The sequence below is a fragment of the Podarcis erhardii genome, assembly GCF_964252035.2.
Source record: "Podarcis erhardii genome assembly, chromosome: 16".
NCBI classification, from domain to species: Eukaryota; Metazoa; Chordata; class Lepidosauria; order Squamata; family Lacertidae; genus Podarcis; species Podarcis erhardii.
Genome location: NC_138514.1, coordinates 5286954 through 5292543, shown reverse-complemented (window position 1 = coordinate 5292543; position 5590 = coordinate 5286954). Strand labels below are relative to the sequence as shown.

The window sequence follows — 5590 nt, the reverse complement described above, 5'->3', positions numbered from 1 at the left end:
CCAAATCATCAACACAAGAGATGCAGCAATGTCTTACAGTGGCTTACATTGAGGATGATGCGGGCTTGTTATTCTAAGCAGGTTGCCCTATTTCATTTCATTTTATTGTTAGAATAATCTAGTGTACCAGAAAAGCTCAAAGGCACTTTCCACATATTCATCCTTTAAAGATCAGCTTTATCTCTTCCCTTTGCCTCTGGTTAATTCTTTTCTGTCTTCACAAAAGGATGCCTTATTGCACCTGCAGCATCATATTTGCAGTCAACAACACAAACAGCTCTTTTACTTGTAAAATTCATTTGCCGCCATCCCCGTCTTTGTTTGCATCTGTGCAATTATCTCCCCTGCCCCGACACATAGACACATTTTTATTTTATTTTTTGGTCATCAAATACTCAGACTGGTAAAAGTGTGCCAAAGTATTCTTTGATCCAGGAGAAACAAAGCAGGCCCCCCTTCCTGCGGTGCTGAGTGGGTGGCTCTGGAGTCACCCATGTCAGTAAAGTATAAAAGCTGCAGGGGGGTGGAATCTTTTTTGTAGGAATATTTCATCCAATAATTACCCAAAGGCTGTGGCTTTTGTAGAACTAAATCTCTGTGGGGTCTCTAAAGTAGAAACAAAAATCTTTGTGTGACTAAAGGCTAAAACAAAACTGCACACTTCCAATTGAATCAACAGTGAAGCTACCTTTATTCCCCCTCTTACGTTTGTAACAGACATGGGATGTCATGTGGGAACTATTGTCTTAGATTTTCCTTGGCAGTGAGAGTCAAGTCTTGGCATGATTTGACCTTAAATACAATGCTCTTTAGCATTTTCATACCCACCTTTAACCCCAATCTGCACTATGGGACCCCTTTAAAATGAGTGCTATATACTGCTATGAACTTCCTTTTTCCATAGGTTTTGTTTCCTTTGGTTTGAAGTGCATTGCATATTATATCAGGAGCAGCAGCAGTAGCAGCAGTAGCAGCAGCAGCAGCAGCAGGAGCGTACAATAAGAACAGCAAAAACAAAAACACAAAAGAGCAGATACATTTAAAATAAAACCAAACAAAAACAGTGTGAAGTAGACATTCAGGAAAAACCAACACATTATACTTGACTTGGCAGCTAATTGGCAGCTGATGCAGTGCCTTTAACATTGGTCTCATGTGTCCATGGTAGGAAACCTCACATAGCAACCTAGCCACTTCATTCTGTGCCAGCTGCAGCTTCCAAGCCAAATATAAGGGTATCCCCACATAATGTGTATTGCAATAAACCCGTCTTGTTGCTATCAGCACATGGCTCTCAGTTGCTAGGCTATCCCTGTTAGTCATTGCTGGAAGGCCATCCAAAGCTGATAATTGGTGCTCCTTGTCATTATGATTGCCTAGCGCTTCAGTGATAGAGATAGATTCACAATCACCTCAATACTATGTACCTATCCCTTCAGAGGGAGTGCAGTCTAAGACAGGTTAATCTAAAACAGGTTAATTCCGTAGCTCCCAGATTTAGGAACAACGTACTCAACATGCATTCACCTCATCAGGTACAGATAGGTAGCCGTGTTGGTCTGCCATAGTCAAAACTATGGAAGGCACCACATTGAGCCGCATGAAATGGAAGTCCATTGGTATCTGAAGAAGTGTGCATGCACACGAAAGCTCATACCAAGAACTGACTTAGTTGGTCTTTAAGGTGCTACTGGAAGGAATTTGTTTTGTTTCACCTCATCAGGATTCAACATCAGTTGTGTTGTCTGCCTCTGCGGTCTCCAGCTCAGAAATACTAGTAGAACCCATCCTCTCTGATGGAGCTGGTGACTGTTAAGAGTAAATTAAGCCACTTTAAACAAGGAGGCATATTTTAAAAATGATGAGGCATTAAAAATGAGGCTTCTCTCATTGAAGGCAGAACTGGCAACTCATACAAAAGTGCAGCTCCTATTTAAAGCTTGTCCAGCAGGAAGTAAACGGCATTTCCGTGCGCTGCTCTGGTTCACCAGAAACAGCTTAGTCATGTTGGCCACATGACACGGAAACTGTTCACTGGCTCCCTCGGCCAGTAATGCGAGATGAGTGCCCCAACCCCAGAGTCGTCCACAACTGGGCCTAATGGTCAGAGGTCCCTTTACCTTTACTTGATGTTTATTGGTGCTGAAATAACGTTTGAGGTCTGCTCTTGGCATATCCACTCCAAGCCCTGCATGGAATTCTCCAGGGTGCTGGATGCATTTCCTTAGGTAAAGGGACCCCTAACCATTAGGTCCAGTCGTGACCGACTCTGGGGTTGCGGTGCTCATCTCGCTTTATTGGCCGAGGGAGCTGGCGTATGGCTTCCAGGTCATGTGGCCAGCATGACTAAGTCACTTCTGGCAAACCAGAGCAGCGCACGGAAACACCGTTTACCTTCCCGCCGGAGCGGTACCTATTTATCTACTTGCACTTTGACGTGCTTTTGAACTGCTAGGTTGGCTGGAGCAGGGAAGGAGCAACCGGAACTCACCCTGTCTAAGCCCTGCATGGAACTCTCCAGGGTGCTGGATGCATTTGCTTACCAGAATGCCAAACCTTGCCCTCCTTCGCTTTGAATCTCTCTGATTGTCATAACTGTCAAATTGCTGCAGCTGTTGTTTAGAACCAAACAACCTGTGGCTCATGCTCATAGTGGTGAACCACAGTTTTCCATCACATCTGAATCCAACCACTGTTATTTAATTCCATTGTGTTTTCAGATGGGACCAATCACCCACTAAGGTGTTAAGAGTGAACTCTAACTATGACAACTCTTCTAGAATCCCTAGCTTGGGATTCCAAATAAATGGCAGTATTCCATCAATGCATTGATGGAAATGAGTTATTTTATCTCCCAAATTATTGTTGGCTGTTACTCTGTTTGATTAAATGCTTAGTTAGGTTCATTTATCCAAATAAAGTAATTGCTTACCATTTTTCCAATCATGTATTTGGTTCCCTTGAGGCTCAGACTAACATCTACTCAACATTAGGAGTGTTGCTGCAGTCTGATGGCCTCCCAGTGGACCTTAGCACTCTGATTATTTTTTAATGAGAAAATCAGCGAAATGACAATCACCAAACAAATATAAGTAATGCTAGTAATACACATAAATGTCACAACTGTTTCTAGAAGTTTCTGTAGAGCTATCAGAAGTCTGCAGGAGCATCGGAGTGACACTTGCACCATAAATCTGATTGCAAATAATGCTTATCTGAAGAGCCTTTACTCTATGGGTAACAATCTCTTTCTTAAACCTAAGATTTCCCTTAGTATATTACACACGACAGCTCATACAGTGAAAGCTTATATTTAGTTGATCTTAAAGGTGCCACTGGAATTATTAAAAAAGATTTTTTCATCTTTCATCTTGTTATTTATTATGACTGAGATTTCCCTGTAACAAATGTGCCGAGATGCCACAGAGGCAAGGCCACCCTGCAGTGCTTCTCCATTACTTGTAGCTGCCACCACCCACTACCAATTCACCCAAGATTTGGGCAATACTGTGGCAGAATATTCCTGCAAAGTCCAAGTACAGTGCATCTTAAATGGCCTGAGGTGGTGGCTCTCCTACTGGTCCCGCCTTGGCATACAGCTGAGGTGAAACACATCATGGGAGTGGGATAAGTGTGGCCCTTCAGACGTTGCTGGACTGCAACTCCCATCATCCCTGACCATTGGCCATGTTGCATGGGCTTTCTGAGAAATGGACTTAGAAAGCTTTCTTATATATCATCCATGATGCACACTGCAGTTGACAGGATGTGCTTGTGTGCTTGTTGCCCCACTGGTAGACTTAGTCCACAAGTCAGTGATGTGTTTGCAAATTTTAGCTGAATTCAGACAACACTGTATTCAATTTCCCAATATTTCTATATCTGTTAATTTTTGCATTTTATGTGATTTTTCACACAATTTAAACACTACTTATGGAAATCTAGCAGAACCTAGTGAAAATTTAGTGCTCATTTCCATGTAAATTGCTTCCAGATAAATCCATTTGCAACCCTGTTAACCCAGAAAATCATGGGAGTATTGTGCTGTAATTGCACCACAGTTTTAGATAATAGAAAAATAAAAATCAGGTGTGCTTGAAGCACCAATAATTCTGTGTGATAATTGTGCTTGACCCAGATCTCACTCACTTATTCATGTGTGTTTTGTTTTTGGAAAGGTGGGGACACTGAGTTTCCAAGTTGCTTTTAGCCATGGCTTGGGAAAATCTCTCTGCTTCTTATTTTCAGATCTTCAGTTTAGCTATCCATATGCCCACATCAGCTTGATTAAAAAAAGTTTTTCTGAAACTGTATCAACATTTTGGTGTGAATTTCTCCAAATATATTTGTTTTTGCATGCAATATTACCTAATAATTTTTTTTTGAAAAAGCAATTTCCACTAATATAGGCATTGTTGTGCACTCCTAGTATATGCATTTTTGTACACTTTATTTGACAGGAAAAAAATGGATTGCAAAATTCAGAGAAGTGTGAATTTCAAAGGATGGCTGTGTTTCAGTTTGCTTATTGCTTCAAAAAGTGCAAATTAGGTAGGTTTGCTTTTAAAAGCAAACTGAATTGAATTTACTCCCCATCCTTAGCTTGACTGTTGACTTAAATGCTTGGCCTCTGCCTGCCTGCCTCCCTTCCTGCCTGCCTACCCTCCTTCAGAGACCAGGAAGACCATTCACCTCCTCACTGCAAGAGACAATAGGGATCATTATTTTCACAATTCATCTCTGCTAGCCACCATTGCTGTCATTGCTGCATTAGAGACATCCTCTTGTATTAATTTTGACTGATTTACTATTTGTTTGAAGAGATACCTCACAGGCTGAGCAAACATTATCCTTTCAGCTTAGGGAGAAATACGTTTATCAGCATTTTGGGGAGAATGCAGCTTTTCCATGTTTAAAAGAGGCGTGCTTTCTCCGTTATTTATCATCCTGCTGACTGCTATGCTGCATATGAAACAATCTAAGACCCACATACATCCAAGGGAAATTTGCTGCTGGACAAAGACAATTCAAAATTTCCTCCATTATATTTTTTATATTTATGACAATGGTTCCTATTCCTTGAAAGCATAACCCATTGTCAGTAATATACAATAAGGAATATTATACAGTGACAGCACATAATTCAGCTAGAAATTAACTTTCCAAATCCTCTGAGTGTGAAGCACCATTTGCTTCACCAAGTGAATAGCTCTGAGATTTGAAATTTATTTCTCCATGCCCCTTCTCTACTCTAATTTTCACTCTGCAAAGAAATGGGATTGCTTAAAAAGAAGAGATGACTAAATGCACTTCAAACTAATTGTTTAGGAGATTAGGGTGTACCATTCCTCAGGTGCTGGATGGAAGCCAAGCAAGATGGAAAGCTTATTATGAATACCCTTGTCCCATAGAGCTGAACACTGTTCGCCATGCATTATCTTCACACTCTATTTAACTTGGGTTTTTTTTCCCTGTAGCACATCCCCAGCATTGTCTAAAACTTGGGTGGGAAACCTGTGACCCTTCAGGTGTTGTTAGATTACAATTCTCATCCTATCTAGGGTTGTGCTGGCTCAAGCTGATGGGAGTG

At 41.2% G+C, this 5590-nt stretch overlaps 1 long non-coding RNA gene across 1 annotated transcript; it reads right to left on the bottom strand.

Moving 5' to 3' along the window:
- Positions 1-355: 355 nt before the first annotated feature.
- On the bottom strand, positions 356-2758 carry LOC309331291. The gene is made up of 2 exons (XR_014151779.1): positions 2544-2758; positions 356-606 (listed from the first exon to the last, which is right to left on the bottom strand). It is a non-coding gene; the product is annotated as an uncharacterized lncRNA (long non-coding RNA).
- Between the last annotated feature and the right edge of the window lie 2832 nt (positions 2759-5590).